General features: G+C 39.4%; 1 protein-coding gene and 1 pseudogene across 1 annotated transcript in view; both read left to right on the top strand.

Moving 5' to 3' along the window:
* DLGAP4 (DLG associated protein 4) overlaps positions 1-25,562 on the top strand; it is a 399,144-nt gene that overhangs the window by 10,183 nt on the left and 363,399 nt on the right. The gene's annotated exons all lie outside the window — the stretch shown is intronic.
* Positions 1,883-17,388, top strand: LOC148044708 (uncharacterized; annotated as a pseudogene).

The following is a 25,562-nucleotide window of genomic DNA, read 5'->3' as shown; positions in this document are numbered from 1 at the left end:
TTTTTCTTTTGTGCAGCTTTCAGAAAGACTTGAAGAGTAAATTTGCCCTTTTCAAAATCATTGTTGAAGCTTCTAGTATTTGGGGAGTAGAGGTTGGCTCCTGTGAGTCACTCCCAAGTCGTCTTTGCTTTTTGAACTTGGTTTGATCAAGTGAGATTGCTTTACTATTTTTATTAGTTTTCTGAAATCTTATCTCCCTTTCTTTCAGATAAACCAAATGATCTCTAAAAAGCCTTATATTTTTTATAAGCAGTCTCACTGTTGTATTGTATAAGGTCCTTATGACTCCAGACTTCAGAGCTTTAATGGAAGCAAGCCCTCTCATTCCTCCTTGGTACACACTTTGAGAAAAATTATATTTCCTACTTGCTCTTTCAGTAATAGAGGAGGCATGTATGCTGCTGCCTTCTTGTATTCACATTTCATTATTCTATTGACCTGCTTATATTTCCTTTGTAGAAGCAAAGGGACCTAGGCATGGAAAAAACCAAACCTTTCTTCTCTTTCAGCCTTGATGCAGAATTAATAAGCATTTCTTACTTGGCCAAGGGCTTGAAGTAGAGCCCTTGTTTTACTAGCTGGATACCCGTGCTTCGTGATGAAACTATGTGAGCGGTTCACTCTAGTTCAATCCGTTGGCTCAGTGGTGGTTGGTGATTGAAACACATAAGGGAATATAGCTTCTGCTACCTTGAATCTGGAAGCAGTTCCATAGGCAGAAAGTGTAGACATTTTGGTGAGGTACCGTTGTTTAATACTGTAAGGAGCCCCAGACTGCTCCTGAGTGAAGGAGTGGAACGTCTGCAAGTTTGAACTGAGGTAACCGAATGTGTGGTAACTGGCAGCTGGAACAGAGTTCTTTTCAGGTGGGGAGGAGGAGTAGAATGTCTAACTCCTTAGCATCAGATTGTGTTAAAATAAGGCAACTGGCAGTTAGAACGGAGTTCTTTTCAGGTGGGAAGGGGAAGTAGAACTCCTTGCATCAGAGAGTGTTAATTACTGTATAAGAAATACTAATGATCTTTTAGTCATTTTGAAATATATATATAGAGATTTTGAAGCAGAGAACTCCTCTTCATTATTAGATTTAGAAGATACCTTGGTTATGAAGTGAGTTGAGAATTCAAATAGAAAAGACAAATATGGGAAATTCCTAACCCAGATATAACTTAGTCCTGCCTTGGTATAATAACTCAACAGAAGTTTACCACAGAGCTATAAATGAGCTGTGTTTTCAACTAAATTTGTGAAACATTTTGCATAACTATGCTAGCATCTGTTCTACTTCAATTTACATGATTTTTGATTGCTCTGAACATGCAGCTGCCATTGTCTCCCATCCTAAATAATTGTTATCAGACAATGCAATGATTCATAAAATCAGAGCAAGTTTCCTGAGCGACCAATGTTTTAGTCCAATGAGCTGAGGCAATTGGGCCACCCATTAAACAAAACAATATAAAGCTCTGGTCTGATGGCTTTGATGTCTGACAGTGAATGTTAATTCTTCATGCACCTCAGCTTATCCCTTTCCATACCAGCAAAGACAAAAATTGCTTTTTATTTTCAGTCGAAGGAAACCATGGGACAGGCTGGAGAGTAAATACTCTGTGCTCCCGTTAAATTACTGACAATCAGGAAACTACAAAGTGTTGATATTTAGTCTGTTTCCATTAAGGACAAATCACATTTGTGGAGGGGGGGGGCAAGAGAGATAAGGAAAGTGTGAATTGGTTATTCTGCTATCTCAACATGCAAGAAGTGATGATAAAATAAAAATACAGACAGTAAAAAATCCAACCTGCAGGAGCTGATACTGAAGTAAAAATGATCTTCCACTCCATAAGAAATTACTGAAAGTAAAGGCAACATTAATATCAACATGTACCATCCTCAGGAATCTTTGTTACAGATGACGTACAACTCATTTTCTTTACATTGTGTTCACAATTGGATTTCTTTCCCCCCGCTCTCTCTCCTTCTTTTTTTTTTTTTTTTTTTTTTGGCGTTCATCTATAAAACTATGGATTTAAGCCAGACACTTGCTGGCATTTTGGAGGTGGGGGAGCATTGTGTTCTCTTCTGCTCCCAGTGAGGCATCCTTACTATAATTATAAGCCAAGAAAGGCCGTTCCACTCTCATTCTCTGGATAAAAATATCAAGGAGTTTGAGAGACAGAATGTTCCCCATCCTTGCATTTCATTCTGGATTTATGACAGCTTTGGCAAAAAGGGACCTTCGTTTATTGAAAGTCAAAGCAAAGATCCTGATTTTCCAGAGATTCTCAGATAATGTTTTTAAACTGAATGTTTAGTATCATGGAAAGCAAGCTATTTCATTCCAACTTTAGACTCATTGATTTATACTGTCTACACTCAGCAGTAATTCTTAACTAGGACTTTAGACAGATCTTTTTGAGGATTACTTTGAATGTGGGATCTTTATGCATGCACAATGTGATTTCTGCTTCTGAGTTATGGACAATCCTGAAACATAAAATATGGAAGCGTATTTCAGAAAGGCACATGAAAGCCAAAGCTCACTTATTCAATGAATCTGGCAAACAAAAACCTTTGCCTAGAATTGTCCTAGCATGCTGATAGCTTGACAATTTCCTGAGATAGACTTTAATTGAATTTAGTCTTTGGGTAATTTGCATAAGACTGCAGACTCCCTTTCTAATTACTCCTTCAGTTTCCACTTGTACCAGCTCATCCTCTGCTACTGCATCTAGGAAACCAAATTATGCTTTTTTAATCAAATGAAAACATGCAAATATGTGCAAATTATTTTTAAGGTGCACAGTTTAAAGCATTCTACTAAAAACACTCATTTTGAACAAAAAGCAGTGCAACTACGCGAAAGTGTAGTATACAAATAATATAGTATAACTTTTGTATTGACATAGTAATACAGAGTATTACTAAGGTAGTAATTTTCTAAATTATACATAAAAAATCTCAAAACTTTCAAGGTACTGCATTTTTTTTACAGAAATCATTGTGCACAGATACAATTAGGATTCTGCTAATGTCATGCAGATTTCTGGACATAATTTACTTCTAGTCTGTCTAGATAAAATTCATAATTTGTTATCCATGTTTCATGATGCCTTCTTTTTCGACATAGCCATACAGAGTTATTGGCAGAAATATTAGTACATTCATAAAATCTTCATATTTAACTGCCTGTTTTAGAGAATACTTTCCCTTTTGCAATGATGTGTCATTTTGCAGTGGGTCATTTACATTTCACGCAATTCATAAAGGCTTTTGGGGAAGTTTCAGTTTTTGAAGCTGGATACCTCTGTAAATAGCATCTCTTCTTGCTGGAAACTGTGTCTAACTTTTCATAGTGTGCATCAAAATAAGCAATTAGAAGACCCAAGGCTCAAGCTGTTACAACAGATTTTTTTTCCAGTGGCAGGCTTTAGTTACAAATTTTACCCCTATCCATGAAATAGAAATTGAATTGTTCTCATTTTACCTTTTATATCTTGTACATTTTGGTGAAAGAGCTTGAATGTATGTTTCTCACTTCTGTATTTCTCCCAAGAAGTTCAAGGTCATCTATATGAGGATTTCCCACAACCACTGTTTGATATGGATTAAATGATGAGAAATTAATCTCAGATTATTCAGAGAGGTTCAAGTTAGACTTAGAAAGATGGATACCTGAATCTTTGTGGGAAAACAACTTTTCAAATCAGGGAAGGATGCTGACAGTGGGCACACTCACAAAAAAGCTGTCCTAAGATATTATTTTTTTCACATATTGACTACCATGGCGAGCATGGTCAATATGAAAGGATCCTTTCATACAAAATATGATGCTAGGTGCTTTGCTCTGTAGTCTGCCAGGTGAATTACAGAGACCTGGTTGGGCCATGAGGGGGATGTTCCCCTTAGTGAATTATTCCCACCAGGCTTCCGGGCGTTTCACCAGCCGAGAGCCCAAGGCAGGGGCGGGGGGTTATTAGGGAAAGTCTCAGACCTCATGAGGTCACTGTGCCTCAGATAGGTGGGTGTGAGTCCCTTTTTGTGAAATGGGGCCTTGGAGTTCAGGTGGGCCTTTTTGTTACATACCTAACCCCCTGCTACATTTCATCGGCTCTGCCGGAGCTGCTAGATGTGCTAGCCAGATTGGCTGCTGATTTTCCCAGGCTTATGATCCTGGGGAATTTCAATCTGCCTTCCATTGGTGAGACATCTGAGTCAGCTTGGGAGTTCATGGCTTCCATGATGGCTATGGACCTAACTCAGTCAATTCAAGACCCCACCCATAACAGGGGACGCATGCTCGACCTGATTTTTGTCTCTGGGCAGTGGATGAATGATCTAGGTTTAGGGGATATTTCTATCCAACCCTTGTCATGGTCTGATCATTTCCTCATCAGGCTTGACTTCCATACTGCTATCCTTCACCGCAGGGAGGCAGAACTGACTAGATGGTTCTGTCCCAGGCTCCTGATGGACCCTGAAAGGTTCCTGATGGAGTTTGGGACTTTTCCTGAATCCCTTGCTCACAGCTCGACTGAAGTCCTAGTGGAAGCCTGGGATAGGGCGGCCACTGGGGCCTTGGATCGCATTGTGCCTTTGCGGCCTCTGACCCGATGTTGATCCTGGTTAGCTCCCTGGTTTATTGAGGAGTTCCGGGAGATGAAATGCTGGAAAAGAAGCCTAGAGAGTGGTTGGAGGGCCAGCTGGTTAGAATCTGATCGAACACTAGTAAGAATTCATATTAAATCCTAGTTAGTGGTGATAAAAGCGGCAAAATGGCAACATTTTTCTGCTCTTATCGCATCTGCAGATAACTGCACAGCCGCCCTGTTTTGGTTACCCGCTCCTTACTTAACCAAGGAACTGGGAAAGACCCCTTGCAGGGTAGGGCTGAAGAATTTGTTCAGTATCTGCAGGATAAAATCGTTCAGATCTGGACAGGCTTGGACTCTGACTGGGTACATTCGGGTGAGTCGACAGGGATGAATCTTGTGAAGACTATCTGGGATGAGTTTGACCCTGTGACCCCTGAGGGCATGGACAGGATTATGGGGAGACTCCGTGCTGCCACTTGTGTGCTGGACCCGTGTCCCTCTTGGTTAGTCTTGGCTTCCTGGGAGGTGACTCGAGGCTGGCTCCAGGCGATTATCAATGCTTCATTGAGAGAGGGGTTCTTTCCCACCGCCTTGAAGGAGGCGGTGGTGAGGCCCCTCCTTAAGGAGCCTTCCCTGGACCCAGCTTCTTTAGCCAACTATCATCCTGTCTCCAACCTTCACTTTGTAGCGAAGGTTGTTGAGAGTGTGGTAGCACATCAGCTTCCCCAGTACCTGGATCCATTTCAGTTGGGTTTCAGGCCCAGGTACAGCATGGAGACAGCATTGGTCGCATTGGTTGATGATCTCTGGCAGGCCCGGGACAGGGACTGCTCCTCTGTCCTGTTCCTATTAGACCTCTCAGTGGCTTTCGATACCATCGACCATGGTATCCTACTGCAATGACTCGGGGGTTGGGAGTCGGGGGCCACCGTTTTACGGTGGTTCTCCTCCTACCTGTCAGATCGGTTGTAGTTTGTGTTGGCTAGAGGACAGGTATCGACCCCAAGGTGCCTCACTTGTGGGGTGCCCCAGGGGTTGGTTCTCTCATACCTCCTGTTCAACATATATATGAAACCACTGGGCAAGATCATCCATGGTTTGGGGGTACGGCATCATCAATATGCTGATGATACCCAACTTTTCATCTCTACCCCAAACCACCCAAACGATGCCCTCGACATGATGTCCCGATGCCTGGAAGCTGTGTGGATCTGGATGGGGAGGCTCAAGCTCAATACCTCCAAGACTGAGTGGCTGTGGTTTCCGTCATTCTGATTTGTGCATCTTGTTCCATCTTTGATGATAGGGGGAGAAATTCTAGCCCCCTCAGAGAGGACCCACAATCTGGGAGTCCTCCTGGATATGCAGCTTAGTTTAGAAGAACACCTGACGGCCGTAACTAGAGGGGCCTTTTACCAGGTTTGCGTGGTACATCAGTTGTGCCCCTTCCCTAATTGGGATGCTCTGTGCACAGTCACTCATGCCCTTGTCCTTTCTCACTGGACTACTGCAACGCTCTCTACATGCCCTTGGAGAGCACCCAGAGGCTTCAGCTGGTCCAGAATGCGGCTGTGTGGGTTATCATGGGATTATCTAGGTGCTTCCATGTTACACCCCTTTTATGCAGCCTGCACTCATTGCCGGTTGTTTTCTGGGTACGATTCAAGGTACTAATTATGACCTTTAAAGTGCTCCATGGCTTAGGACCAGGGTATCTGCGAGACCACCTACTGCCACCAGTAGCCTCTCACCATCCAGTGTGATCCCACAGAGTTGGCCTCCTCAGAGTGTCGTCGGCCAGACAGTGTCGGCTAGCAACCCCCAGGGGGATAGCCTTCTCTGTGGGAGCACCTTCACTCTGGAATGAGCTGTCGTCGGAGCTTCGCCTAATCCCCGACCTCTGGTCCTTCCGACGCGCCCTAAAAGGTTGGCTTTTCCAGCAAGCCGGCCTGGCCTGAACAGAATAAAATAAATTATTAATTTAATTGTTAATTTTAATCTAATTTTTAAATTTTTATTGTTAATATTAATTGGGTTTGTTTTTGGATACTTTATTTAATTTCCTTTTTAAACTTTTGTAATATGTGTTTTTTTATGTTGTACGCCACCCTGAGTCCTTTGGGAGAAGGGCGGCATAGAAATCCAATAAACAAACAAACCTTTAATTTTTTATTGAAATAATAATTTTTTTAAAGATCAGATAGGGTAGAGAGCCTGGTAGGCACCCAGGGCGTATTTCAGGCTAATTCTGCCTACTACCAGCAGTTCGATCCTGACTGGCTCAAGGTTGACTCAGCCTTCCATCCTTCTGAGGTTGGTAAAATGAAGACCCAAATTGTTGGGGGCAATATGCTGACTCTGTAAACCCTTTAGAGAGGTCAAGCATTGTGGAGCAGTAGATAAATGCTATTGCTATTTATGTACCGCAGTGATAGCTGTATGACAAATTTACCTTTCCAGTGAAACTGGATTGTTTTGCATGTGTGAAAATATAAAGCAAAATTCAATATTTATTACATCAAGGTGTGCAATTCCTCTCCACTTGCTTGAAATGAAACAGCTGTTGGGTGAACTGTTGGGAGAAGAGGGATACAATTCGTAACTCTTTCTTTGATAAATGCTTTCCCTGCTGCAACCCCAGCTGCTTCTTGCTAAAGATTATAGCAGGCATTATTTGGAACATCTAATCTGGCTTTAATTATTACTTGCTGTTTGATATAACAATTAAAACATGTTGGCTCACAGTTAAATAAAGTAATATTATGGGGCAAAATAATATTAAAAAACCTATTGGTTGTACAGTACACAAGGAGCAAAACTGTATCAATGTAGAAAGAATTGGACCATTGCAAATTGGACCATTGCAAATTATGTTTTCCTTGTTATATGATGATATACCATACTTCTTAATGGAATGTGTTTAACGTTGCACTCCCCTCCCCTTTTTTAAAGCACTGTGTGATAAAATGAGCTTGGAAGATTAACTTGGTTTATTCCAGTTGGGTTTCAGGCCTGGATTTAATACTGAAACTACCTTTTTAGTTCTACTTTGGAGATTCGGGATCTTCAAATCTGACTTTAGACTTGTGGACTTTAACTCCCAGAATTCTGCCTGAGGGATTCTGGGAATTGAAATCCACAAGTCTTAAAGTTATCAAGTTTGGAGACTCCTGCTCTAGATCAAATATTATTTTATTATTTTGGTCTCTGGAAAAAATAATACAAAACTGAGCATTTGTTAAAGTGCTGAGTTTATGAGAATTTATTGCAGAAGTATCCAGACTGAAACCTTTATTCCTAAATGTCTTGGATGGGATCCCCAGGGACTTCATTGTTGTTTTGCTGCGTCTACAATGAGAAATGGAAATAAAAGCTGTTGTACTAGTCCCACTTCTAGGGTTGATTACAAGGTGTGGCATTAGAGGACCTCAACTTGACCCTCTACCTGTGGGGTTCTTAAGGAATCCATTCTTTTCCCTTTGTTTTTCACATTGGCAAAGCACTGAATACCCACTGCTTCAACCTATCTTTTGCCCCCTAAGTATCAGTGTTGCTAGGAAGATTATTGTGAATTGTGAATTAAGTTTACTTTTAGCTTTTATGGATTGTTATCTATTACAAAATATTCTTGGTTGGAAAACTATATGTTTTTTTAAATAAAATAAAATAAATAAATGATGAATATATCTATTTCCTTGTTCATCAATATGCAAAGGATCACCTAGCTCAATCTCCCTCTACCTGGTGCGCTCTCTGTATTGTATGCCAAGGAGGATGCAGTTTTGAGAATTTCAAGCAAGGTTGGGAATAGGTCTCCAAGGACAAGTTTAGAGAAAGCTGATTTGTCCATCTAGCCATTTGAAAACACTTGACATAAACTGATACATTTTGAACAATCTTTAGCAATATTTGTCCATGGACTTTGAATATAGTCCATGGTTGCTGAGTTTTGCCATGTGGTTTAACTTAATGGCCCAAGGGTAAAACAGGTGATATCTTGGATGGTCCTAGGCTATACAATTGATCTTTGTGTTTTCCACTGCAAAGGATAATGAAGCTATAACTTGCACCATGAGCAGATCTGAAATAATTGATCTCACGTATTAACTTTTGTTAATCCATGTAACACATGGTATCTATTAATTCCATTTCACAGTGCTGTAAACAGTTTTTGGAAACCTATTCCAGGTTGGATTAACTGCTATTGATATTTCATATTTTTATATTAAACTGCTTTAATATGAGGGCTCCAGGGAATAAAAATGGGAAAAATGTGGGCGGGCTGAGCTTCTGCTTTTCTGTGCTATACTGCAAGGAGATTCAAACACTTTGTTATATATTGCATGCAGCAGCTGCTCTCTCCTCTAAGGATAGCAAACCTGAAACTGCATGCCAAGTTGTCATTTAAACACCGATTTCCACTGATTATTTATTACTGCATGTATTAAATGGGCAAGACAAAGGTGAGGGAGACGAGAATAGAATCTGAAAAGGGAATAAAGAGGGACAGGCTTGCATTGGTTAATTATGATTGATTCTTTGCCATCAAGTCAGTGTTGACTCTTAGCAACCACATAGATTTTCTCCATGATGATATGTCGTAGCCTGGTCCTTCAAGTCTTCCAATAATATATTCAACATATTGTAACTGAGTCCATCCTCTTTACTCCCGGTCATCATCTTTCCTTCTATCCTTCCCAGAATTAGAGCCTTCTCCAGAGAGTTACATCTTCACATAATATGCCCAAAGTAGAATAATTTGAGCCTAATCATTTGTGTCTCTAGTGAGAACACGGGGTTGATCTGTTCAATGATCCTTTTTTATTTTGGAAAATGTCAAGGGTATTTGCAGGGTATTGGAGGGTCCTGTAGAATTCTTCTCCAATATCAAAGTTCAAAGGTTTTCAACATTCTTTCTATGTTGCTTTTTCGAAGTCCAACTTTTGCTCCCATAGAGTGTCATTGCTTGTACTATTCTGACCTATATACTGTAGTCATAGACACATTGCATGAGTATTTTTTCCAAGGCCTTCGTGGCTGCTCTGTTGAATGCTAGTATTTCTTAAGTGCTTCTTCCTTTATGTTGATAATCAATCCTAACTAATATTTCAGTGTTTGCATTGCCAATTATAAGGCTGGTTGTTTTACCTGTCATCATTGGTTTGGTTTTCTTTATATTTAAATGTAGTCCCATTGTTTCACTGTGCTCTTTTATTACTAAAGCTTGCAAATCTTTTGCATTTTTGGCTGTCAGAATAGCATCTTCAGTATCGTGCAGGTTATTGATGTTTTTTCCTCCAGTTTCAAAATCATGTTCATCTTCTTCCAATCCAACTTCCCTATATATCCAGCATGTAGGTTTAATAAATAAGAGAGGGGAAACTTTGTCTCATTCCTTTGCCAAATTGTAACTAGTCTGTTTCATCAGCTTCTATCACTACTGTGGGTTCCTGACCTGTATGTACACTTTGACACAATTGAAGGCCTTTCTATAATCAAAGACATACGGATTGGTTTTTAATATTATTTGGATCTATTGGTTATCCAGGAAGCAACAGCAATACTATTTTATATTCCTCTGCCATTTCTAAGGCCAGCTTGAATACTTGACATCTCTTTTTCTATGTAGGACCCCAATGTGCATTGTATGCAGCATTATTTTGCTAGCATGTGAAATTAAGGCTATTATATAACAGTTTGCATACTCTATTAGGTATCCTTTTTGCAGGGTATTGGAATGTAGATGACCTCTTCCAATCTGTTAACCACTATGCCATTCTCCAGATGTGGTGGCATAGATTGATTAGCACGTGTATGGATTCTTCTTCTCTTTGTCATATTCCTTTGAGTAGTCCAACAGTTCCTGTAGTAGTTTGAGGGTGGAAACTCCTTCGGAAGTCAGAGATGTTTTAAAATATTTTTCTTCTTTGTTATGTTGGTTTCTGTCTTCAGTTTCTTTACATATTTTGAAATGCTGCTTCTTGTCTTATCTAACAACTCTCTAAAACTGTTAAGTTCCTTCCAGATGAACTTAAGAAACTCTTTCTTGGTTTTGGATTCTCTTCTTTTGTTGGCAGTTTCCATGGTTTGCTCTGACATCCAGTTTGCTTTCATCTGTTTTTTTTCCCCCACCTTTGGCACTCATATGTTCATCTGTAACAACATATTTAAGTTCGGATATCTGCGAGACTGCCTCCTGCCACATACCTCCCAACGGCCGATAAGATCTCACAGGCTGGGCCTTCTCCGGGTGCCATCAGCCGGACAATGCCGGCTGACGACCCCTCGGGGGAGGGCCTTCTCTGTAGCTGCTCCAGCCCTGTGGAACGATCTACCCGCAGAGATCCGGACCCTTCCCACTCTCTTGGCCTTCTGAAAAGCCACTAAAACCTGGCTGTTCTGGCAGGCCTGGGGCTGTTGACCCCATGAACGAGGTCCAGCCCCACCTAGGTTGAGTGTATGGTGTGTTGCTTTTAATCTGTTTTCTCTTTCCCTATTTTTTAACTTTTTATTTTTACTCTTTTATTTTGTAAGCCGCCCGGAGTCCTACGGGATTGGGCAGCATATAAATTTATTAAATTACAATTACAATTACATTCCACAGTTCCTGTAGCTCTCTACCAATCAGATTCAGGACTTCAGGACAGTTCCTGAAGTTCTTGCAAATGATGAGTATAGGTTCAGGACCATATTGTGGAAACTGATTGTTTTCTTATTCTTATTTATTAAATGTTTATGCTGCCCATCTCCCCAAAATGTGACTCTGGGTGATATTTATTTGTCTGTTGTCAGTATTTATTTCTTGTTCTTTAATTTAACCTGAAAGCCACACAGGAGCACTTCGTGACCTATTCCACACTCACCGCCTGGTCATGTCTTTGATGCTACAATTGAACAATTCCACCTCCTTTTAGCAATAATATAGTCAAATTGATTTCTATCAATGCTGTTTCTCAGTAGCATGTTGATTGCCATATGATTTGGGGTGCCCATTAGCTGGCATTATATTGTCAATCATTTAAAATTTTCTATCTATGTAGCAGTGGTGGGTTCCGGATCCTGTACTGGTTGCAACGGGGCCTGGTGTCCACCACATGAACACGTGCAGCGTGCTGTTGCAATGCCTCTGCGAGCCTCTGTAACGCTCCTGCTGCTCAGCGGAGTGTCGCGCAGGCGCTGTGCGCTCCTTGTGCTTGCGGAAGCACTGAAGAGCTCAAATACAGGTAAGGAGCTTGGGCGGGTGGGTGGGCCCTCCGGAGCACCGTACCAGAATGGTACCCAGTGCTCCAGGCAGGCACCGGTACACCCGTACCGGGGTATACTGCTTACAACCCACCACTGCTATGTAGCTTTCTTAGTAAACATAAAAAGAAAAATACATTCCTTCTTCTGCACAGTATGAATGGATGGCTTTGCCATTTTCACTAAAGTGACCACCCACCCAGAGGTGGTATTTTTCTGGTTCATACAAGTTCAGCCAAACGGGTAGTGGTGGCGCAAGGCTCCACCCACCCACCCAGACGTCATCATGGACCTTTTGTGCATGTGCACTCCCGCTACTGAACCAGTAGTGAAGAAAAGAGATACCATTACTGCACCCACCTCATCCTATATCACTGCTGCCCAATTCAGTCAACCACTTTCTTTAGCTGAGCAGTTGAGTGACATTCATCCTTTGAGTGTCATTGTTGGGAATTTTATATTATTAATGTACAATCCCAATGAGATGGCAGATGTAGAAAATGTAGAACTACAACAAATATTAAAATACTGTTGTCAGCCCTCAGGCTGCCATCCAGGGGGGCCCTGTCCATCACCATGCCCCCTCAGCCATGCTTACATGCCACTAACGCTGCCATGTTGATGTTGCCTCTCTGATGTTAATTGAGCCTGTAGCTGCATGTGGCTCTTCTACTCAGGTGCAACTGCCTACTCTGATGTAACTCTTTTGCTCAGATGAGGCTAACCAGGAAAGAGGCTATGATGACATTGAATGGGGGTGTGGCTGAGGGTGTGGGTCATGGTGATTGGTGATGGTGGGTGGGTTTCATCTGGGTGGAGTTGTGGGTGGAGCTGGGTGGGGTAATGGTATATATATATGGGTGATGGTGTTAACTTGGTTAGAACTGACTTGGATTTGATTACCTTTGTATCAGTGGTGGGATTCAGCCAGTTCGCACCTATTGGGGAGAACCAGTTGTTAACTTTCTAAGCAGTTGGGAGAACCAGTTGTTGGAAGAAATCTCCTTTTGTTTTTTTCCACTTTACAGGGCTAATTCTGTAGGGAAGGCAGGAAGGAATCATTCTGGTATTGTTTCTAGCCTCATCTTCATTGTCCTGCTTACAAAAACTGCCTCTCCAGTTAACCCTTATTCCATTGTAACAGCTAAAGCGAAGCACCCATTGATGTGAGTGACATTGAGTTGGCCATGCCCACCCACTCTCTTGACCACTGAGCCATGCCTACACAGCTGGTCATTAGGGCAGAGAACCGGTTGTTAAATTATTTGAATCCCACCACTGCTTTGTATCATTGTCATTTAGTGCTGATTATCATGTAGCTTGTTAGATAGAGATAAAAGTTTTTCACCAAACAAACTGAATCTCTGTTTGTATGCAACGTGAACGTTGGAACGTGACAACTGTATTTTGTATCCATATGCTATTGAAGAAAAGTAGGATTGTGAATTTCTTATGATGCATATTGTTTTCTCTTTCTCCTTTCTTCAAGTTTCCATTTTACATATTTGGCTTGCTGTTATATATCTAGTATTTGAGAATCTGCTCTTCTTGCTTTCATCTTCAGAAATGAGATAGGTGAGCATATTGAAATAGGGACTGCCTGATTAGGTGGCAACTTCAGTCTGACAGATCCTGAAATGCAGTGGTGGGATTCAATTTTTTTTACTACCGGTTCTGTGGGGTTGGCTTGGTTTGGTGGGTGTGGCTTGGTGTGGTGGGCGTGTCAGTGGAAGGTTACTGCAAAATCCCCATTGCCTCCTCACTCCTGGGGAATGAATACTGTAAAATCTCCATTTCCACTTGTCCCAGTCCAGGACAAGGATACTGTAAAGTCTCCATTTCTACCCCACTCCAGGGGAAGGATACTGTAAAATCCCCATTCTCTCCTCACCCATTAACCTGCTTTCCAGCTCTGTTCTCCTGTAAAGAGCAACAGAAGAAGCAGCAGCAAATAGATGGGGGCAGGCCAGTCAGAGTGGTATTTGCCAGTTTCCGAACTACTCAAAATTTCCACTACCAGTTGACCAGAACTGGTCAGAACTGGCTGACTACCACCTCTGATGAAATGTTTATTGGGGTCAGTTTGCTTAATGTTTGGATAAGATACCATTAGGAAATATCAAAACTATAGGCTGCACTGATCAATAGAAAAAAATGACAGACTATCTGCATTTTGTCAAGAAAATTACATGAATGTGTCTCTGAAATCACCAGGAGTTGAACTTTACCTGAAGAAAATTGTGTTGCATTGCTTATAGTTATATAAGTAAATTTTACCACCAGTTTTAAATGCTGATAACCCTTTTGTTATTTTACCACCTTATTCTTTTGAGGTTTCTGTTTCTATGCTTATTCATTGGATTCCTTTTTAAAACAATCATAGTGATTTGTTCTTTTCCTTTATTTCTTTACGTTAACCTGTCCCTGGATCCTTTAAGTGCAAATACAGGATGCTAAATAAATCTATCACAACCAGAAAGTCCTAGGTTTAATCATCTCCAGTCATAGTTAGAAAGATTCATATCTGAAAGCTAAGAGAACAATTGACAGTCAGGTCAACAATACTTGACTAGATGAATCAAAGGTCTGGCCTACACGTAAGATAGATTCTGACATTCCTAATGAATACAATAATCCATCTGAACAATGATCCACATCTTTTTTTAAAAAAACTACTTTATAATCAGAGCAGATAACACAGTTTTTGTTTCCACATTCAAGATGGAAGTAATGTGGGTGGAGAAAGAAAGCACATAGAGAAGAACAACGTTCTAAAGCCTGTTTTTTAAAACATCCTTTCACACATAGAGAATAATTCATTGCTTTTTATCAAGGAAAACATGGCTGAAGAAGGTACAGCACTGAGCTGTTTCAAGTATAAAAAGATGGTAAGTGTCATCTTACTATCAGGGATATGTCTTCAAGAGCAGCCCCATGTAAAGTGTGCTGCCATAGTCCAGTTGTGAGGTGACCATGGCATGAGTGATTCTTGAAGGGCCTCCTGTTTTCATATAAGCAAAGCTGAAAACTGTGGCTACCTTACTACCTCTTAGAAAGTTTTCCTGTGACTGCTTGAATATTTAAAGGTACTTCTGATCATTAACCTAATATGAAAACCACCCTTTTGAAAGATTGACCCTCTCACTTAAACATACTGCTGTCATGGCTTATGTTAATTCTGGAATGGAAGCTCATACTCTTCCTGCATTTATTACTTAGCCTAATAGCATTAGCAGCAAAGGTGCCTTGAACTACTTTACAAAGAATCCGTATATAATCTCCATAATATTATTCTGTGCTCATCTGTTACTGAACAGTTGAGCGCATGTCTAAGGTATAAAATATAAGAAAGGAGATGTTGATGGAATAGCATTTTGTGGAGATAGCTCTGTTATTGCTTGCCTGTTTTGCCATAGGATCTCAAACCTATACTTCCTTGATGGTGAAGTTTTAATTCAGTCTTTAATTTGAACTGATTCAACTAATCTTTTCCAACTGTTTTGGGATAAAAAAGCCTACCATGGTAAAATATTGAAAATGATATTTAAGAGTGGAAGCTTTTCCCACACAGTGATCTAGAAAATTGTGTGTCCTTGGTAGTGTAGAAGATATTGTGTGCAGAAGGGAGTCAGGCTAAGGCCTAATGTTGAGATTTGTATTTAAACTGAAAACCATCAAAGAATATCTTGAAATAAATCTTCTCAATGTGAAGTTTTTATTAAAAAAAGACAGTGGGGAATGTTGCTTCTTCTGGTAAAGAGGCAGAATAAGCTATTGGTGTCTACAAATAATATAAAGAATTTTGAAAGGCAGTTTACATGTTATCCTCTAATACTTGAACTCATAAAATACTAGGAGAAAAATTTGCAAAAATTGCCTGTTAAAATCTGACAGAAATATGGCAAGGGGTGACACATCCAAACAACCACTAGAACATTACTCTTCTCCAAAAAGAACAAGAGAACTATAGCTATTTGATGTCATCTAGAAGTCACTCATGTTTTTTTCATGTGGAAACTCTAGTCCAGCAAACCATCTTGAGCCTACCTTCATAAGTACTGTGTTTTGACTACTCACTTTACTTGTTTCTGAGGGATGCTGCCTCTTCTTCCTCTACTGAGAAAGTAATGCATTATTATATAAAAATCTGGTTGCTTATTCTGCAACAGGCAAGTGAACAAGACTTCTTAAGTGTTAGAATTGACGTCCTGCATTGTATGCTGAGCTGTAGAATCTTTGTATCTTATCACTGTATATAGATGATAGATGATAGACACACAGATAGATGATAGATAGATAGATAGATAGATAGATAGATAGATAGATAGATAGATAGATAATGATTGTTTATAATATTGTTCTAGAATGGTTTTTTTCCAATTTCTCAGGTTCTAGATTTTGAAGAAGGCTATTTTTCTTGAGCAATTTCTAGCAATGCTTTAAAATTTCTTTAGAATCATTTGCCAATTTTTAAAAATTTGTCATTATTTAGAGATGGCTATTATTGTTGCAGCCTTCTTAGCTTCTCTAGCTCTCCAAACTGAAAAGCCACCATTTGATTGCTTGTTTATTTCTCTATTTATTCTGCCACTTGTTCAAATGACTCTAAGCTGGATACATTAAATATACCAATGGAAGATCAGTCTTGTGATATTTTTTCTATGTGATGTAATTAAAGCATCAGAAATAGGGAGTCTTGAAAGATGACAGTGAAAGAAAGAATGTTCAGTTATACCCCTTACCAAATTCAGTGATAAAATGCAGTTCCTTGCCCATACAATTAAAATTCTTTGGGGGAAAAAATGACTTCAGCAGTAGTTCAATGTTTTTTCCATTAAAGGTGAAGCCATTAAAGAACAGCATTTTTTTTTAGCTACAACCAAATAAAAGCAGGTTCAAATCCAGCTATAATCAGGCAAACCCATTGCCTAGCTTTAGAATAGTTTCCCTCCCTCCCTCCCTCCCTCCCTCCCTTCCTCTCCAAAACAACAAAAATTGTTATTAAGTGATAACCCAAAGGGAGATTCCCCATGAAAGCTACCATGAAAGATGGAATATAAAACGAATACATACATACATAAATAGGAGAAAATGCCAAATAATTTTTAGAAAATATACATCTAGCAATCTGTTAATCTTTAGTTTCTAAAAATATTTCCATGAAATTTATTGCCTAAGATTTCTAAGGAATTTTAGGAATGATTGGACAATCAGATTTCATGAGTGGACAACTAAGTTTTGAAAGCAAGTAGGATTAAATAATATCTGCAATAGAGAGAAAAATAAGTAGATTTCCCCAAGGAACCTTAATAAAAAGAATACCATTTACTTTAAAAATTAATTGGAATATGCCTGATTAGCAAAGTAGTAAACTGTATTTCTAGACACCCATCCCATTACAGATCTTTAAAAGTGATAAAGGAGGGGGAAAGCGTTCAGCCTGCCTTCTCATCAGCATAGAGATATTAGGAGTGTTTTTTGGTTTGCGTTTTTTTTTTTTACATTTTAGGCAATTGCTCAAGAAAAATATCCAGATGGTTCCAAGTGGTAACAGATGGTGGTTGTAGAACCAGTGGGGAAAGTTGGGATAGAACCAGATGGTCCAATGCCTTCAGCTGCAGAGACTCCCAAATATATTTATAGTGCAAACAGCATCTTAATAGGACAATGGTGTCATGGAGACATCCTTTGTAGTTCTGCAGGCTCAGCTGCTTAATCTTCTACATGATCACAGAACAGCTTGCTTCACTATGGCACCCCAAAGATATGAATTCACTGATTAACAAGATGCCCCTTCTAGATTCAAGCACAGGTTTTCGGTGTTCACACCTCCACATGGTAGAATTCAGAACCACATCATTACAGATTGTAAGAGGGTGATGTTGTGTTTGTTTCAATAATCTTTCATGTGATAACATTCTTCCCATCTAAAATATTTGCTTGCTTGTTTGTTTTATTTATTTGTTTATTCAGCTTTTTAAAAAGCTAGGGCACTTTTGAAGAAAAGAATTCAGCGTACTCCTTTTGTTATGTGATTTTTGATCCGATGGGATAAAGTCCGATCTAAGCCCTTTAGCTTGCCAAGTTTTATTTTAAAAGAAAACTTTCTTTTCTCTTTAATCTGCTGGTTTTATGTTTGGACTCCATTTGTTTATTTTTAAATAGGCAGGAACTATTAAAAATTAGCCCTTCAAATTTTTATTGTTTTTTTCCATCTATCTATAACAACATACAAACATCACATTAACATTGTTGTGTCAATAAACAATAAAAATTTGATCAAAAACAAATAAAAAATAGCCCGTTATGTATTTTTTGAAATGGAACAATTAATTCTCTGGTCCTATTCACCTGCATTCTTCCTGGATGGATAAAGGTATGCAACAGTAAGTAAACCCAACGGTGTTTTTTTTCAAGAGGCAACTGGGCTTTCTGGTTTTTCTTTGAAGATGTTTCGCTTCTAATCCAAGAAGCTTCTTCAGCTCTGGAGAAGCTTTGAAGAGAGCTGAAGAAGCTTCTTGGATGAGAAGCAAAACAACTTCAAAGAAAAACCAGAATGTCCAGTTCCCTCTTGAAAAAAAAAAACCCACCTTAGGGACAAGTATGACCTGGATGACTGAGAATCTCCATAGACAAAAAGAGGTAAAGAAAGGGTTTTCATACATGCCAGCAGTAAATTTAGAAGGGAGGAACAGAGGATGAATTTGTGAAGGATGGTATGTGAATACTAGAATATTTCAGAGCAGTGATTATAACACAGTTTGATAAGGCTGTTCCAACCAAAGGATTTAAAAATGTTTTCAGTGTTCAGTGTTACAGATCAATTTCAACTAGATTTCAGTTCTGGAACAGAAAGATGCATTAATATGTTAATCTATATAAAAAAGAGATAGCGTATGTTCTTATTGATTTTTCCAGATTAGTCGGTACATTTTTTAATATTATCTTGATATGCTGCTGAATATATTGGGGCTGAAAGATGGAGATATCAGAATTGCAGTTATCCATTCCTACTTAGAATGATACTGTGGGACTATTCCTATGAGGACTATGCAGAGCTTTGAAAAACTGCTTCACTTCACTATAGGATGGAAGCAAGGCACCTTCTTGGGGCTGCTTTTAAAGCAAAGCCTCTAAGAATAGACCGACAAATTATTCTGTTTTCCTTTCCCCTTCACAGCTCCTTCAGCACTTGCACTATCTGGAAGAACTACTGAGCATTTGCCCATAAATACTTTTTTTTTTTAGCTTTTGCGATGCTGGAGAAAACATGAGAAGGAGGTGGCTATGATGTAAAGGGAAACATTTTGTCAAGTCCAATTGCATCGCCTGTTTGCCTCAAGGTGGTTAACTATGGCTTGTTGAGATGAATCAAAGTCATGTTATAGAAGTTTTGATTCTTAAGATGTATATTCTTAATTTCCATATGGCACCTGCTAACAACTCCACGAAACAAGTAATAAATCTTCTCTGGAGATATGGACTAAGAGGTCTCAATATAATCACATCTCTCTTAACCTCTCTTTTTAATTGATTTTTAAATCAATCTGAGGCAGAGCGATTTTGTTCCCCCTAAAGGATTGGCTCTATAAGAGATTCTTAAAAGAAGTTCTGTCTGTAGAGATATTGATGATCTGAGGTGCTTTAATGTCCTTTATTTCCCTAGACTTGTAACAGATATATTATTCTGTCTGCATACTGGGACTCTTACAATTTTAGAAAATTTATAGATTTGTTAATCTTATAAATCCTGTCCATGCAGTGGTAAACTCCTGGTTGAATTGAATTATGCAATGAATTATATATGGGCCTATCTCTGAAAACTTCAGCTAAGGTAGAAGACTGATAATGAAGACTGCTTAATGTTCACATGACACAAGAACTTTGTCATATATATTGCCTTCAAATCCCTTTCTAAAGTGCTGGTATAAATATTTAAACTCTAAATAGATTAATGCCAGGTTAAAAGAAAGTTCATCCCTTGTCATGTACAGAATGCTTCAGATCCCTGCTGAGACTTTTCCTTTCTCTGGAACCCCTACTAGACAAAGTATTAGGAAAGGAATGTTTTCAGTAGAGACACCCTCTATATTCACTGACCCTATTTCATATTGGGGTTGGTATCAAGTATATTTATTTCTGTACTCAAAATTTATTTATTTATTTATTTATTTGGAGTTTTTATATTCCGCCCAATCCCAAAGGACTCCAGGCGGCTTACAAGAAATATAAAAAACACATAACGACAGAAGAAATGCAAGTGTGCATGTTTGCTGATGCTTTTGAAGCTCATGTTTTTTGGATATTCTCTTGATTCTGATGCTATTTTACCATTAACAATCCATAGGATGTTTTGTTAATGGTTATACAAGGTAATCCTCCACTCCTCTGCTCACAACAGAATACCTTATACCACCAGGTTTGAAACCCCAAACTTTAACCTTAACCTGTCTACTGTTGACCTCACCCCTTTCTTAAGAGGTCGGTAAGGGGGGCATGCATAAGCATGCCAACATGCTTACCGTCCCTGTCCTACTGTCCCCATTTATTTGTATCTATTTCTTGTATTCATAATCATGTTTATATTTATATCTGTTATCTTATACATGCTTGACAAAATAAATAAAATATATTAGCCAGTCCATAAAATAATAATTTTGTTTAGTTCCTATATCTAAGGTCTTAAGGTATCCTTCATTAGAATATATGGCAATTAAACTCATTTGAAAGTAGTTTATATTGGCAGTTCTATTGTTCCATGAACTTACCAATTTCATCACCTTCGCTCTACCAGTGTTTCTCTTTCTGGGATTTCTTGACCATACATGTTATGCAATTTCCGCTTATGTTGTCAGGGACATCATTTAAAAACACAGTTTGCTTGTTTCAAAAGTTCAATTTGACATTTTATTTTATAGATATACTTTGACTGAAACTGGATTTGGACAAAAGACATGGTTTTTTTGGTGATTTTCCTTCCTCAACCTTGTTTTTCAATCATTCATGTTGGTGTTTTGGTTATATTATCCAAAGTAGGAACTTCTGCTGTTATAAAATTGATTCTTTAAATCAGCATTTCTCAACTTTGGACACTTGAAGATGTGTGGACTTCAACTTCCAGAGTTCCCCAGCCAGCAAAGAATTCTGGAGTTGAAGTCCACACATCTTTAAGTGGCCAAGGTTGTGAAAAACTGCTTTAAATGTTTTCTCTTCAGAGTCCTTGAAGGGATGTAGAAGCTATGCTTCCCCCCCTCCAAGCGATAACTAATGTGCAATAACAGTGGCATAGCCTCTGCTGTTCTGAGAGAAGTCAAATTAAATAGCTTGTCATATGCAAAGGAGTTTCAGGTAGGGTGCCGGCAATTAAAAAATGTGTTCATAAATGGAGGTATTATTAGAATTAGCTACTCTTTTTAAAGTAATCCTGTGTCTGCTTACTCATAACTAAGTCCCAATACATTCAAAGAGGCCCAGGAAATTCATATCCGTGCAGCTGGTCTCCAACTTTATGTGTTGTATTACAACAATGCCCCTATGTCTTGACTTCTAAAAGCCTTACTCATCTTACAACATACTCGAAGGGTTCCAGGTTTGGAAAAATTATTCTGCTCAAACCATGATGCAGCATAGGTAATTTTACAATAGAAAAGTTGCACAGTTTTTGTTAGGAATATAATCTAACGGTTGGGTTGGCAATATATAAATCAAATAACAATGCTGTAAATGTGATTGGTTGCTGTTTCCTTAATCGGCCATAAGATGGAGCCAGAATCAATGTTAGATGCTGATCTGATCTGAGTGTTTGGAAGCTGGCTGTTAGAAGTGCCATATAGTGATCAGTGTGAGCTATTGTAAATTTTGCAACTGCTAGCAAACTTTGTGTACCAGACTGTTTGTGTGTGATTATGGACTACGTTATTTGGATTATCCCTTAACTGAAAGACGTTGATGACTGACTGTCTTAACCGTGTATAACTTGGACTGTTTGATAGACTCTGATACCTCTACTTCCATGAAAGTAAAAGCCTATTTATACTGCAGTGTCTCTGTATGCTGGTTTGTGTGTTCTCCAACACAACTCTCACAACGCTTCTCTGAAAACACTTGCTCTCCCAACAGGGAGCTTACCTAACAGTTTTGCATTCTCCTTAACTATAAGGTAAAGGTAAAGGTTCCCCTCGCACATATGTGCTAGTCATTCTCAACTCTAAGAGGCGGTGCTCATCTCCGTTTCAAGGCCGAAGAGCCAACGCTGTCCAAAGAAATCTCCAAGGTCATGTGGCCGGCATGACTAAATGCTGGAGGCATGTGGAACGCCTCTACCAAAATTGTCCCTTCCCACCAAAGTGGTTCCTATTTTTCTACTTGTGTTTTTTACATGCTTTCAAACTGCTAGGTTGGCAGAAGCTGGGACAAGTAATGGGAGCTTACTCCATTACGCAGTGCTAGGGATTCGAACTGACAAACTGCCGACCTTTCTGATCAACAAGCTCAGTGTCTTAGCGACGGAGCCACCGTATCCGTTCTCCTTAACTACGTGGGCAGCTATTGAGACCACTTCAATTTCTATGATATGTTTCCCAAACAATGTCATTTGTAAATGAATGCAAAAATGGGTAAAAACTAACTTAATGTTGAAAAAAGTCTAACTAAACTTGATTTATGTAACCTCTTTATAGCCACAATATTAGAAATATTCCTTGTTAGTCCAAGAAGCAGAAGCGGTTAAAAAAAATCATTATGCAGAACGTCCCCAGAATAAATTCCTCCCATAGTAAATCAGAGCATTTAGAAGATTAGATGATACATTGTGTTCTGTGCAGCTTGCTAAGTGTGCCCTTTGCTTCAATGAATTTGAGACCCCCAAAGGGACCAGGAAGATTTCAGCAAGATGTTTGCCTAAAGAGGGCACATTTTCCAGCAAATTGCTGCTGTCTTCCTTTTGACTGCCAAGAATAATATCAGCAGCACCAACAAAACAGCACCAACAAATGAATGAAGTCTTGAAATCAATATGTGGACATTGTCTGAGAACACAGAGTGCCCACTGCAATGAAGCTTTGCATCAAGAGAGAAAAGCAGAGGCCCTGTTCATACAAATGATCTGGGAATACTCTGCAGATGCACAGGAGATGGAGCAGGATTACAGCAACAGGCCACAATGAATCAACATGTATTCAGAACACGGTGAAAAGAGGCCACTTGTATCCCAACGGTATCTAGGATAGTTATGTATGAAATTATATTATAAATAGCTAGCTATTTATAAGAGCAAACCTTCTGACAAATCTTTTAAACGGAACACCCTTATGAGGGTGTATTAAAATGCCACAGATTTAACTCCTCGCTAGACAGTTTTTCCATGTCACTCAAGAAGAGGCTAAAGCAGGGATCGGCAACCTTAAACACTCAAAGAGCCACAGAGGTCCTAACCTGAAGCTCCCTGTTCAATTCTAAAGCCGACCGGAAGTCCAGTTCCCCCACCATAGAGTCTCCTCTTAGTGTGGCATCCTTTTTCCTCTACCTGTCCTAACTGAAAGCCCTATCAATTGTGGAGCCGACTGGCGACAGGGAGCTGCAGCAGAGGGATGAAAGAGCCACATGCGGCTCCAGAGCCGCAGGTTGCTGACCCCTGGGCTAAAGTCATCAGCAAAGCTATTTTCATATTTTGTTGTGTTCCTACTGCAGTTTTTGTGTTGGTTTCTTCTGGGAAAGAAAATCTTAAGAGTATTGGAGGGCAAAGAGGGAGAATACATCCCCCCCCCGGTCATGGTCCTCCTGACTGCTATTTGCATTAGGAGTAATGGTTTTATTAATACCAATGTAAACCTGCCTTCAACTAGAAGCAAGAACTCACTTGCTTTTTCCCTCAACTTATTTATATGCAAATTCTTTTGCTTGTTTGCAACTATCGTACTACAACTTGACTTTTGTTTGTGCAATTTGCTCCGTTGCTCAAATCTATCAGGGATGTATATCATTGTGGAGTCTAGATGACCTTTTTGGCCCTATGGTGAACTGTCCCATATACCCCACTGTTATGTCTTTTAAAGGCAAATTAACCCTGCAAACATTTGGCCGCATTATTTGACTGTCCCATTCATTTTCCTAGGAGGTACTGATCTGTAGAATAACAACCTTGTCCAGCTTCACACAGGACAAAGAAAATCCTGACAGACTTGAGCTTCCTGGGCCAACTATTTATTGAAGGGGCTGGGGGTGGGGAAACGCATACCCAGTATGAATACTGATTGCTAATGTGAAGACTGATTAATTGCCACATAGTAATCCATTCATAAATCTAGGCACTAAGTGAAAGTCTATTGATTTCTTCCTAAAATCTTTCTTTGTATCCTGAAGTGCTTTGAATTTTCATACTGTGCTTTTCCTACTTGGTTTCCTATCCTTTACAATTCGTGTTATTTTTATCCATTTTATTTTTGAAATTTACTATTGTCTAAAGGCTCAAATATATTGCATTTTTTTTGCCCTTCCTTTTTTGTCACTTTCTCCGCAAAAGACCTTGCTTTTTTTTCTTTGCCAAAATCTGGTGTTCTTCTGTTTCTTTTTCTCCCATATTAGATATTCCTACAGTTTAGAACAAAAATAATACTGACATTAATTAGGCTGTAATAAAGATAGCTTTTCCCAGGCCTACAGCATCACAATTTTCAAGCTGCTCCAATCACTGGCATTGCTATCAGTCATATCCACACATAACCACCTGTCAAGTCTAATCGACCAACAAGGTTGGAATGAGTTCAAATCTGGCTCCAACCATGAACATCTGTAAATGTCCTTGGGCTAAGTATTACCTCTCTGTTGAACTTCCCTCTCTGGGTTTTAAATAGAAAAGAAAAAAAGAATTTCTAGAAAAGCTATCGTGAATATCTTGGAAGAAAAGTCCTGATAAAGATAACAATTGTTGCAGCAAATATTTGCCTGTGGATGTTTAGGATTGTTTAGGTGGAGAAAATGAGTCTCATCTAGAGAATCCCCCCCAAAATATTATGATCATTAGTATGAAGTTCAAACAGTGGTGGGATTAAAAATGTTTTTACTACTGGTTCTGTGGGCGTGGCATGGTGGGTGTGGCATGACTTGGTGGGCGTGGTGTGGCTTGGTGGGCGTGGCAGGGGAAGGATACTGTAAAATCTCTATTTCCTCCTGATCAGATGGGACTCATGAGGCAGAGAATAGATGGGGGTGAAGCTAGTCAGAGGAGGTATTTACTGGTTCTCTGAACTATTCAAAATTTCTGCTACCAGTTGTCCAGAACTGGACAGAACCTGTTGAATATGACCTTTGAGTTCAATTTGAGAAAAAGGATTGACCTTTACCATGCCAGATTTGGGTCATTTACTTGCAAAATGTCTGCTTCCCCCCAGATTTTCCACAATATATACCTAGATTTATGTGCATTGGGCAGCTCTTTTCAGACAGAGGGTGAAGCTCTGCTAGCTTCATCTATTTATGTGTACTTCATATTTCTTCCTTGAATCTGATGGGTGAACAGAAAGCAGGGAGGAGGGAATGAAAGACAATAGAGGTATCTTCCCTTCATCTGCACTTCACAGCAGATCTTAAAATCATTCATCAATCCCCAAGCAGAGTTGGATTGCTGTAATATAAAGCCTCTCAATGCTCTGGTGTTCTTATATCATACAGGTAGTCAATTATATCTTAATTAGTGTGGTTAATATAGCCCATGAAATGGTCACATTA

Source organism: Thamnophis sirtalis, unplaced genomic scaffold (genome assembly GCF_051295495.1).
Source record: "Thamnophis sirtalis isolate CommonGarterSnake01/CBP01778 unplaced genomic scaffold, rThaSir2_p1.2 scaffold_7, whole genome shotgun sequence".
Lineage (NCBI taxonomy): Eukaryota > Metazoa > Chordata > Lepidosauria > Squamata > Natricidae > Thamnophis > Thamnophis sirtalis.
Note: the sequence above shows the minus strand (reverse complement) of the source record. Positions and strands in the feature narration are given on the sequence as shown.